This window comes from Condylura cristata, unplaced genomic scaffold, assembly GCF_000260355.1.
Source record: "Condylura cristata isolate star-nosed mole 26May11 unplaced genomic scaffold, ConCri1.0 scaffold00025, whole genome shotgun sequence".
Classification (NCBI taxonomy): Eukaryota; Metazoa; Chordata; class Mammalia; order Eulipotyphla; family Talpidae; genus Condylura; species Condylura cristata.
Window position 1 is genome coordinate 1,597,066 of NW_004567126.1, and position 11,731 is coordinate 1,608,796.

The window sequence follows — 11,731 nt, forward strand, 5'->3', positions numbered from 1 at the left end:
AAAAAAAATAGGGTGGGGAGAATCAGCAGAGACAAAGCTGCTTTCTGAACCCTCCCTGTTGGAGCAATGGATTAAAGCACAGCACTGCAAACTAGCCATAGCCGCTTCAGTGTGAGTTTGATCCTCAGCCCTAGAGGTGACCCACAAGGCGTGGTAGACCTCTCCTGTCTCACCCGCTGCTCTCCTCAGCAGCATACTTTGTCAGTCGGCCTGTTCTTCCCCCCCCTCTGTCTCTGGTGACTCCTCTCACTGCCCCTGTACCTCTGGCCTATACGCCAGTTCTGTATGCATAAATAAATAAACCTTTAAAAAGAAAAAAAGAAAAAAGAAAAAAACTGCTTTCCTTTTCTTTTAAACTGGGCCAAAAAGTCAAAATTCTAAGACAAAACCAAGAGAATATCCTAGTTGAAAAGACTAATAATGAAGAAAAGAAAAGCAATAATGTCCTGTGTCCAGTTACATGTCATTTGAGGAAGTAGAAGGCAGTCACAGCCTACTGTCTGCCACCCAGGTGGTGGCATCATCTGATTACTTTAGTCTTGTGCTGAAATGATGACTTCTGAGGTGATGACAGAACCAGCAGTGATTTGCTTGGCCATAGTTGTATCATCTGGGCCATGAGATAGACCAGGGTGTCCTTTCTCAGGGGAAACCCATTCTGGTCATGTGTATTTCAGCATTTATCAAGTTTGTTTGAAACTGAGTTATGGAGAGTTCAGGCATCTGGTCACAAATCAATGAAAACATTGGTAACAGCATTGCCTATAGCTGTGACTGACAGGTTAAAATTTGTTTTGGTTCTGGAAGTTTAGACTCATATAATTCCAATCAATCAGCTGCCAGATCCATGGGACAAGTTGGTGAATGATTGCAGGAAGGAATTACACCCCAGGTGGCCTCTAGTTCTGTTATGACAGGGCTGTGATGAACAAATTTACGATAGGCTAAGTTCAGGACAAGATAGAGATCACTGATGGGACAAATCTGCAATCTGGAAAGGAGTAATTTGAGATCATGTTTCTCAGTTCATCTGGCTGTCTGGGACAGAGAAACTGTTGAATACCTTTTCCAAGATATTGAGTATTTTGAGAAACGAAAAGCTTCACTCCTATAATAATGTCTAGAACTCAAACAGTAGTGAGGATCCTGACAAAGCTTTGTCTTGTGGCCTCATTATATGCAGAGACGTGATTTTCATGTATACTTTTGGAGTCTGAGGAAAGATTCCCAGAATTTTTAAGTTGGAGGGGGATAAGTTTTTAGGCACTGACATGAAAGTTCAAGATGAGGGTACCATTAGTGGATCAGGGCATCCAGAGCTAAGACTATGTGAAGTTGGGACAAGTGTGTTGTTTCTTAGGGTCCTGCTCATCAGGAACATGCTTCTTAGGAGATGGAATGGAGCCACATTCAGATATGATGGCTAGCATGACATTGGTGTACTCCACTAACTCTTACAGCTGTCACTCAGTTAATATCAAGGAGCTCCCCAGGAGGTCAAAGATTTATTATATATTTATTTCAAATTTAAGAACTAGTAACATGGGCTTTTGATTTTTATATTTATTTATTTTATATATTTTTCATCATTTTCCATTTTTATACAGTGTATGCTTTCTCATCTTGGGTATAGGCTCTATGAAATTCCCACCACCAATTCACCCATGTACCATCATATCATCCCCGATTTTTGTGTGTTGATTTTGTATCATACTACTTTACTAAATTGGTTAATTGTTTTGATTAGTTTTCTGTGGAGTTTTTGGGATTCTCTATGTATTGGATGTTGAACTTTGTCAAATGCTTTCTCAACATCTATTTATATGATCATATGGTTTTTATTTTTCTTTTTGTTTGTGTTGGATTACATTAATTGATTTTCAGATGTTGAACCATCTTGTGTCCCTGGAATAAATCCTACTTGGTCTTGATGAATCATCTTTTTGGTGCATTGTTGGATTCTGTTGGCTAACATTTTATTGAGAATATTTGCATCAGTGTTCATTAGAGAGATTGGTCTTTAGTTTTCTTTTTTTTTGTTCTCCTTGTTTGGCTTTGGTATTAGGGTAATGTTGGCTTCCTAAAACATATTTGGTAGTGTCCTTCCTTCTTAATTTTTTGAAAATTTGTGTAGATAGGGACTAGTTTGTTTCTGGTATGTTTGGAAGAATTCATTTGGGTATCCATCCGTCCTGGGCTTTTGCTTTTGGAGAGGGTTTTGATTATTGCTAACCCCAAATTTAGACTTATAGACACATGTAAAGAACATCTAGACTTTTATTTAAATATGAAATAAAAGAAGTGTTAAAATATGACATTTTTCTCATATAAATCATTAAACTATGGGTTGTCAAACTTCATTTGTGTAGTAGAACCATGACCAATGTTTATGTGAAAACACTTAAAACTAGTGGGCCGTAATACCAGAGTTTTATTCATGATGTTAGAGGAGAATTCTGAGAACATGCCTCTAAGAAAACAGTGATATTGATCCTAGAACCACATTTTACAGAAATCACTCCAGATTAAAACACCTTAAAATATGAATGAATGTATGTTACTTCCAATGTGTTCAGATTAGACCTCATCCATCCTGGAGCACGAGAAACACATACATTCATCTCTTTCATCAGAAACTACAGAAATAATGACAGCATTAGCTGATGCGATCAGGTTCTTGTACTTGTCCAGTATCATATCTCTAGATAGGTCTCTCGGAGATGAATCCAGTGAATTTCACTCATCTTGGGTAAAGTGTACAACCACATTAGGAAAGGACAGTAGGAAAGGTTCTAAGCCATCACACACATTGGCTGAGGATGAACATGGGACACCCTGTCATAACAGAGGATATCCATATTTCTCATTATTCTCCCAGGGTGCAATGATCCTAGAAACTTTGGCATCTATACTCAAGCTATATTAACTTATTAAATATGTTTTAGAAATCTCTCTAGTGGAACCAGAATAGAACATGAACTCATAACAACTACACAAAAAGTTCAGCCTCCTTTTCTCTTACCAAATAATCCTAATCAAATTATAGACATTTTAAAGGTTAATGAATGAATTAATTACTTGAAATTGCATTTTCCTTACTATATTGGAGCACCCAGTAACATAAAAAATTAAGAGGTAATCATTGAAATAGTAATAGAAAGTAATGATTGAAATACTGAAATTACTCAGTGTAGTCCTTCACCAATATGAAATTGTTTATGTTGATGGAAATTCAACAAGGACTTAGTTCTTGAATACTTTTACTTCCTTTTAAGAATATTTATTTTTAAAATGATTTTATTTACTTATTTTTGCATAGAAGAACTGGGGTACAGGCCAGAGGTGAGGGGAAGCTGAGAGAATTTACCAGAAGCAGAGTGGGGAACAGAACAAGCAGATATACTGAAATGCACTGGTAAGGTGAGCAGCAGGTGAGACAGGAGAGGTCTGCTGTGCCATGTGGGTCACCTCCCAGGGATTGAACTCAATCCCTGGGCTGGGGATTGAACTCAAGTCATGCAGTGGTAGCCCTGAGATTTAACCCCTAGGCTACCAGGGAGGTCTCCAAATAAATGGCTTTACTTCTTTTTTTTTTATAGGCTTTTTTTTTTTTTTACAGCTTTATTTATTTGTTCATACAGACTGGGGTACAGGCCAGAGGTGCAGGAGCTGTGAGAGGCTTCACCAGAGATAGTGGGGTGTTAGAACAGGACTGACAAAATATACTGCTGAGGGGAGCAGTGGGCGGGTCAGGAGAGGTCTGCCATGCCATGTGGGTCACTTCTGGGGCAGGGATTGAACTCGTGCTGCAGTGGCTTTAGCTTCTTAGTGCTGTGCTTTAACCCACTGTGCCACCTGGGGGCCCCCATGCTTTCTTCTTTTTTTAAAAAATATTTATTACATCATCCTTCATTTTTGTACAGTGCATGATTTTCCCATGAAGTTCCCACCACCAGTTCACTATGGTGTTCTTGTGCTGTTCTCACTCCTGTCCTGATCCTTTTCCCTTCTCCTCCTCTACAGAATGTCTGTTATCTATAGTTGCCTGATGATTTTGATTTTTACTTTATTAAGTAAAAAATACTAAACTTAAGTTACTTTTTCCCCTCTGGTTCCTTATTTGGCACCTCTACATCCCTCCTATAAGTGAGAGCATTTGGTATTTTTCTTTTGCTTTCTGGCTTATTTCACTGATCATAATCCCTTTCAGCTCCATCCATGTTGCTGCAAAGGGTATGAATTATCCTTTTGATTGCTGAGTAATATTCCACGGTGTAAATATACCACATTTTCTTGATCCAGTCATCTATTTTTGGGAATTTGGGTTGCTTCAATAACTTATTGTAAATTGTGCTTCTTAGTCTTTTGGCTAAGATCAAATGTTTGCTTTACTTCTTAAAGAAATCTGGAGAAGTCTACCTGGAGGGTATGCCCACCCAAGAGACATGTTAAGTGGATGTTTAAGAGCACACTTTCTGCTTACCTGAGAACAATCAGTCAACCATCAGTCATCATCCTTTCTGACTCCATCTTTTCCTCAGGGGTAGAAAGGACTTTAGGAAGAAGGCCTGGAGGAGAATTAACAAGCATGACTAGTTACCTAGAGATGATCTTAGTTCCCACATGTATTACATTTTAGCTTGAAACTCCTGCAGCCAGAGAAAGGAACTCTAAGCTATGCTGCTCATCATTTTACAAGTAAGGAAATTTTATCCTTGTCTTAATGTGACTCTTCATTTGTGGAGGCAATAAAAAAAAAAAACTTATGGAGTGAATCTTATATATCCATATGTATTGGGAACTGACTTAGGTTATCATATCCTATGGTTCACTTTAGTCCTCCCTACATGAAAAACTAATATGACTGCTTAGTCTAAGATAAAAACACTACACTGTTGGCAGAAACAGAGCAGAATCCTAAAAGAGGACAATAACGAAGAAATATCATGAGCCAAAGCACAGGCTGTTTGCTATTCTGCAAGTCTGATGGTAAAATATGCCTGAACACATCTTTCTTTGAGCTAACAATTGCAGGGCAGCTTATGAAAATAAGTGGATCCATCTCTATGTAAATGTGTACTCTGGAGTGATGAGTTTTAATATCAGTCAACAAATGTTAATTTGCCATCTATCTCATGAGGTGCTTCTAGCTCATTTTAAGTTTGAGCATACTTTTTCAACTGTAAATACTGTATGACCTAAACACAAATTAAGCATATCTAATAAAAATTTACTAGTGTCCAGTGAAATTTGAACACTATGAATGAAGAAAATAACAAAATATTGCATCTTGTTATATTGACTAGAAACTTAACTGTATCAGTAAAAATAGGATAAAATGAAATACATTTTTAGAAATATAACTTTGCATTTTTCATTTTCTTTTATTGTGAATATTGGAACAACTCTTATATATACACACCCAATATGTATTATATTTATGGAACAACCCTAATGCAAATGGGCACATGAAGGAAAAATGAAGTACTTTATCAGCTTTATATCCTAAGAGCTTTCCTTGATGGAAGATGTAGAATTTTGAAGCTCTGGACTCCTTTGAACTTATCACTGGCTTTATTCTTTCAGTGAATAAAGATGAAGTTATTTCCTTGTGCTAGACACCATAAAGAGAGCAATACATATACAGAAAATGGATTGGGTATGAATAACCCAGTACATGCCCAATGAATCATTTATATATCAATTCATAAGTGAGAAGGTAAAACAAATAGGTGAGAAAATAATGGTCCTACACAGACATACACAGAACATATATTCTTCTTCTTTTTTTTAAGATTTATTTGTGCATACAAAACTGGGGTACAGGCCAGAGGTGCAGGAGTGGTGAGAGAATTCACCAGAGACAGAGTGGGGAGCAGAACAGGCAGACTGGCAAAGTACACTGCTGAGGGAAGCAGCAGGAAGGTCATGACAGGTCTGTCGTGCCATGTGGGTCAGGTGATCCATATGGGGCAGGCAGGGATTGAACTCATGCAGAAGTGGCTTTAGCTTCTTAAATTAAGAACATATTCTGTTGGTTCCTAGGCAATCAACCACCTGATTTTTCACATCTGACCAAAAAGATGAGACTAAGAACCTCGAAGATTTACAAGAGAACTCAGAATACAGTGCTCCTCTTATGTCTGGTTTTATTTTCCTTAGTTTTATAAAACATCATATGAACAAATTACATGGAAGTTCCAGATACAAGCAATTCAAAAATTTTCACCTCACACCATTCTGTCCTGCTTGAGACAGGAATCATCCCTATTACCTGCATATCCACACAAACACACTTAAGCACTTAGTAATCATCACTGATCACATCAAGGACTTTTATTACAGTACTGTTTGTTCTTTTTCATGGTTCATTACTGTTGAAAGTCTTACTGTGCCTCGTTTATGGGCTAAACATTATCTCATATATATGTAGAGTAAAAAGGCATCATATGTGTCACAAGTATATTTACGCCACCCCCCCTCCGACACCCAGTGGGGGTCTCGGGACTGTATCCTCCCTCAATAACTGGCAATGACCGTACATTAAACCACCGTGAAGAACCAACCAGTCTTGACTAGAAACATGCAAATTAGACAGGTCTGTGTTCTCTGCTTGGCTTGAGGAAGGGCAGGCCAAGCCCTTCCTCAACATTTCTCTGCTGTGACACTTTCCAGATTAGCACTTTTCCATCAAACTTACTTTTGTTTATTCTTTTTTCCCAGAGATTCCTACCATATTTGCTTGATCTTTACTATCTGGACTTAAAAATTAATACCTTTTTGTTAAAAGTTAACAATACTTTATTATGAACTCAGCAAGATCACCAGGACAAATGCTGATTTAAAACTGACACTCAAAAGATTCCAGACAGTGGAAGTTCACAGATCACTATTTATGACCCAAGTCTATCTTCATAAACCCACTGTTCGTCCCCACATGAGAAGATTGAAGTCAGAACACATATGGTCACAGAAAACATTAGTCTAGAATACCCGTAATTGTACTTCCAAGGCAGATGAAGACCACCATGTGTTTGGCAAGGCAGACCCTACATAAAGCTTTTCTACCTTTCTGTTTATTTTGTAATTGAGATAAAATTAGTAAACATTCAAAAGCACAGATCTTAAGTATTTAGTATATGAGTCTTGACAGTTGCAAGACTGTATATATTTATTAGCCTAAACAAGAAACAGGACATATTTATCTCCCTACAAATTCTTTTTGCCTGTGGCTCTTCATTATTCCCCCTCCCCCTTAGTGAAGCACTTCCTTATTTTAATCCATTACTTTGTACATGTGTATCTGTCAGTTTACAAATAATTTCCAGCAACATAGTATACTTGACTTTGTCCCATTGTTGGGGAGACAACATTGGTTAAAGATATTAAGAATGTTTCCTTTAATCCTGTCAAGAAAAGCCTTATATATTTGCAACATAGTTATACATTGCACACACATTTCAATTTTTATGATTTTGGAGAAACAAAATCAATGACCCTAGTGTAAGAGGGGCAACCCTTACCCTGCAGCTCCTGGTTTGGGGGGACAGAGTGGGGCATGACTGGCTCTGCTGGAGGGCTCCCTCTCCTTCCCCACCCTAACCCCAGCAGCTCTCCTTTGCTTGACACTGTTGCAATGATCTCACCTGGAGATGAGATTATCTCACCTGGGAAGTATTGCTTTTTCAAGACTCACGGCAATCAATTGCTATTGCCTCTAAACTCACTACTAGTACAATATAAAAAGGGAAACCCTAATAGGATGGGAGAAAAAAGTTTACATAACAAAATAATCACTGCAAATATACATCTAAAGAAAGCAGAGAATGTGTGAAGGAATGGATTCTAAGGCTGTGGGACCAGGAGGGGTGGAAGCCAAAAGACTGACAGGGCACACTCACGGCCAGTCTGCATTTCCTGCTCAGCCTGTGGAGCAGGGGGTGACTTCCACTATGTTGAGTGACTGAAATTTGAACTTAGCGGTATGCAAAACGAGACTGATGTCAGTTTGTTAGTAAGGAAATTACACTGAAGGGCCTGACTTCATCAGGTGGAGTTCTTTTAGGGGCTCCAAGAAGCAGCCACATGGGTAGGAACTGTATGTGGGTTCTAGAAACAAGTGTTGCCTCCGGTTGCCAGCCAGCAGGAAATCCTACTACTGCCTTGCTTCTTCAAGACTCTTTTTTTTCTTACAGAACTGGGGTACAGGCCAGAGATGCGGAGGGTGAGAGGATTCACCAGAGACAGAGCGGGGAGCAGATCAGGAAGTACACTGGTGAGGGGAGCAGCAGGCGGTCAGGAGAGGTCTGCCACGCCATGTGGATCTGCCTCCGGGGCAGGCGGGAATCGAACTCATGCGGAAGTGGCTTAAGCTTCTTAGTGCAGTGCTTTAACCCGCTGTGCCACCAGGAAGGGCCCTTCTTTAAGACTCTTGAATAAGAATTTCCTTTCCATAACAAGCATCTACATCATGGTAACCATTTTTCTTTTTAAAGATTTATTTATTTATTCATACAGAACCTGGGTACAAGCCAGAGATGCAGGGATGGTGAGAGGATTCACCAGAGACAGAGCGGGGAGCAACAAAGGCATATTGATGAAGTGCATTGTGGAGGGAAGCAGCGGACGGGTCAGAAGTCTGCCATGTCATGTGGATCACCTTCTGGGTAGGGATCTAACTTATGCTGAAGTGACTTTAGCTTCTTAGTGCTGTGCTTTAACCCGCTGTGCCACTAGGGAGGGCTTCACATATAACTTTTAAATTGAAAATAAAAGATTTATCTTTAAAACAGGATGATCTAATGACCACTATCTTTCGTAAACAAACTTAACATGTTAGCTCAGGGAGGGCATAATTTATCTTTCTGATACAAGATTCCACAGAATGTTTTGGAGTGATTTTTTTTATAACAGTTTATTTTTACATCATTTTGTACATTTTTTTTCCATCTCAATTGTAATCCCCGTGGGAGGAGTGATCTTTTAAACTTCTGCTCTAAGAGTTGCACACCTTGGTCTCAACCCTTTTTTGCAAGAACACCAATGTCCATTTGATCCTTCTGTCATGACTGCTTACCCTCTAAAAAGGCAGACCTGATTCATTCCTACAGGACATTGTGCCATCAAGGATAGCTGATCCTTGAACAACACAAGGACGAGGGGTGCTGACTCCATGTAGTCGAAACTGGACCCAGCAGTTCAAATGTGTATTATTCAAGGGTCAGCTGAACTTACTATCTGGACACATCAGACAGAAAGTATGCCAACCTCTATTCTGGACCCAATTAAAAAGCTGGCAGAAACTACAAGAAATGGAAGAGATATTTAAATACACAGTGAAAACAAAATTGGAAATATGAAAATGAATGACTTCCAGAAGGAACAGCTGTCACTCTTCAGAAGCCAATATAATATACTAATAATAGCAACTGTTTTCTGAGAAAAAAAAAGACTAAAAGGCACAATTTCTGTAAATGAACCTTGATTGGGTCCTAAGTCCCAAAACAACCAAAACAAAATTTTGGAATAATGTAGAATAGTTTCATTTTACAGAGTGGATAGCAGATGCTAATGTCTTTTATTTTCTTGGGTGAAAAAACAGTATTGTGGATTTAGAAGTAAAATGTCCTTACTTTTAGGAGATGAATTAACAGGTATTTTAAGGTCAAGTCTTATGCCTTTTCATGTATTTTCAACTCTCAAACTGTTCGTTATACAATACATTTGTCTAGGCACGTGTGAACACTCAATGGATGAGTCTACTACAGTGAACGTTCATGGTACTGGCTGTTCAAATTTCCTTTAAGTTTATGATTTAAGAAAAATGCACCAGAAAAAAGACACATAGGCCGAAGAGGCTGCTTATGTTAAACTCCATTATTCTAGCGCCTATGTCATAAAGCCTTCATCTTTTACTCCTTTCTTTATTTGGAAACTGTGGGGATGTAGGAACCTAGGAAGGTCAGAGGATGAGATAGCTGCATATTCAAAGAAGAAAGTCTTATGATCCACATAGGTTTATGTCACACACAGAAATATACACAACATTTGAGTCTCAGGGCAGGTCATTGGGAGAGAGAGTCCACCAGAGTAGGGATGTGATTTTACAGTAAAGAAAAAAAAAGTTTAAAACTGATAACACAGGCCCGTAATGGCTTCTTCGCCTTTCCCAGGTACCGTGCACCTGGAGTCCTTGCTTTCTGCCCTTAAACTGTTCTTTACTTTCTTGAATAAAGTTGGCTCCTCTCTGCTTACTTGTCTGAAAAGTTTGCGGATTCCTTTTTACAACTGAGTGGGACAAAAGTCCCTGGGGGTTCAAGGGCTCAATTCCTGGGTTTTCACAGTTTAGACCAGGGTGAAAAGAGGCAGCAGCCATAAAACCCACATTGGCTTCAGCTTGACACCTAAGAAACTATCTTCAATGTGTATCTTTACGTGCCCTTCAAAAATAAAGAACTCACACAGAGAGGTACTGCCCATTCTGAGATGAAGCAACTCCCCCCTCTTCAGACTCCAGGGTCTAAGATGCCTGAGAACTGGAGGAGCCGGCCTGGGCAATGTGATCCTGCACAGCAGAAATTCTCAACTGTTTGGAGAAAAGTCACAAAGGCTTTTGAATGTGGCAGCACATGGATCCTCCTGGGGGTTTTCCCCACACCTTTTTCATGGGGTTCCATAAAGAACCACTACCCCAATGGCTGTGAGTGGAGGGAGCCAGGTCTCTAAGCAGTGGGGGTAGAATTCCTCCTTTATGCCCTGCATTTACCCCTATACCTGCGCCTAGGGAGGAGGGGCTCAGATGCAAGCTCATCAAGGAAAACTCAGCATAACAGGACTCACCTGAGGGACAGGCTGAGCCAGTGATTCCGCCCTGCTTCTTGCTGGGGGTGGGCATCCGGCACTCAGCAGCAGGTGGGCACGTGAGGCCAGAGAGCCGCGGGAACAGGCCCTGGGTGGGGTCGGCACCCAGGAAGTAGGCAGAAAACAGCCTGGGCACAGCTTGGAGGTCAGAACCAGGGCGGGGTGGTGGGGAGTGGGCACCCACAGGTTTGGGGGAGGCAGATGCCCAGCAGGGTGTTGAAACATCTGAAGGGGGGGGCTGTATGGGTGGGGACAACCCTACCCAAATCTCATCACATGCTTTTTTTCACACACACACACACACACACACACACACACACACACACACACACACACACACTTAGATCATTCTTCATTTTTTACATTTTTTTCATCTCAGTTGTAATCCCCGTGGACTTCTCATCACCAATTCACCCATGTGCCATCACCGTAGTGCTCTTCCCGCCTGAGTTTTGATCCTGTTCCCCTCTCCTCCCTGGTAGAATGTCTCTGGTTTATAGTTACTTGCTGATTTTCGTTTTTACTTTATTACAATTGCTTTTATTACCCTTCTGATCCCTTATATTCCTGCTATGAGTGAAACCACCTGGTATTTTTCTTTTTCTTTCTGGCTAAACATCACTAAACATGATCCCTTCAGGTTCCATCCATGTTACCGCAAATGGCATGTGTTTATCTTTTTTGATTGCTGAATAATTTTCCATTGTGTAAATATACCACATCTTCTTGATCCAGTCATTTATTTTTGGGCATTTGGATTGACTCCTCATCTTCCCTATTGTAAATAGTGCAATGATAAACATAGGGGTGCAGTTGTCCTTTTGAATTACTGTTTATGTATCCTTTGGGCAGATACCTAGGAGTGGGATTG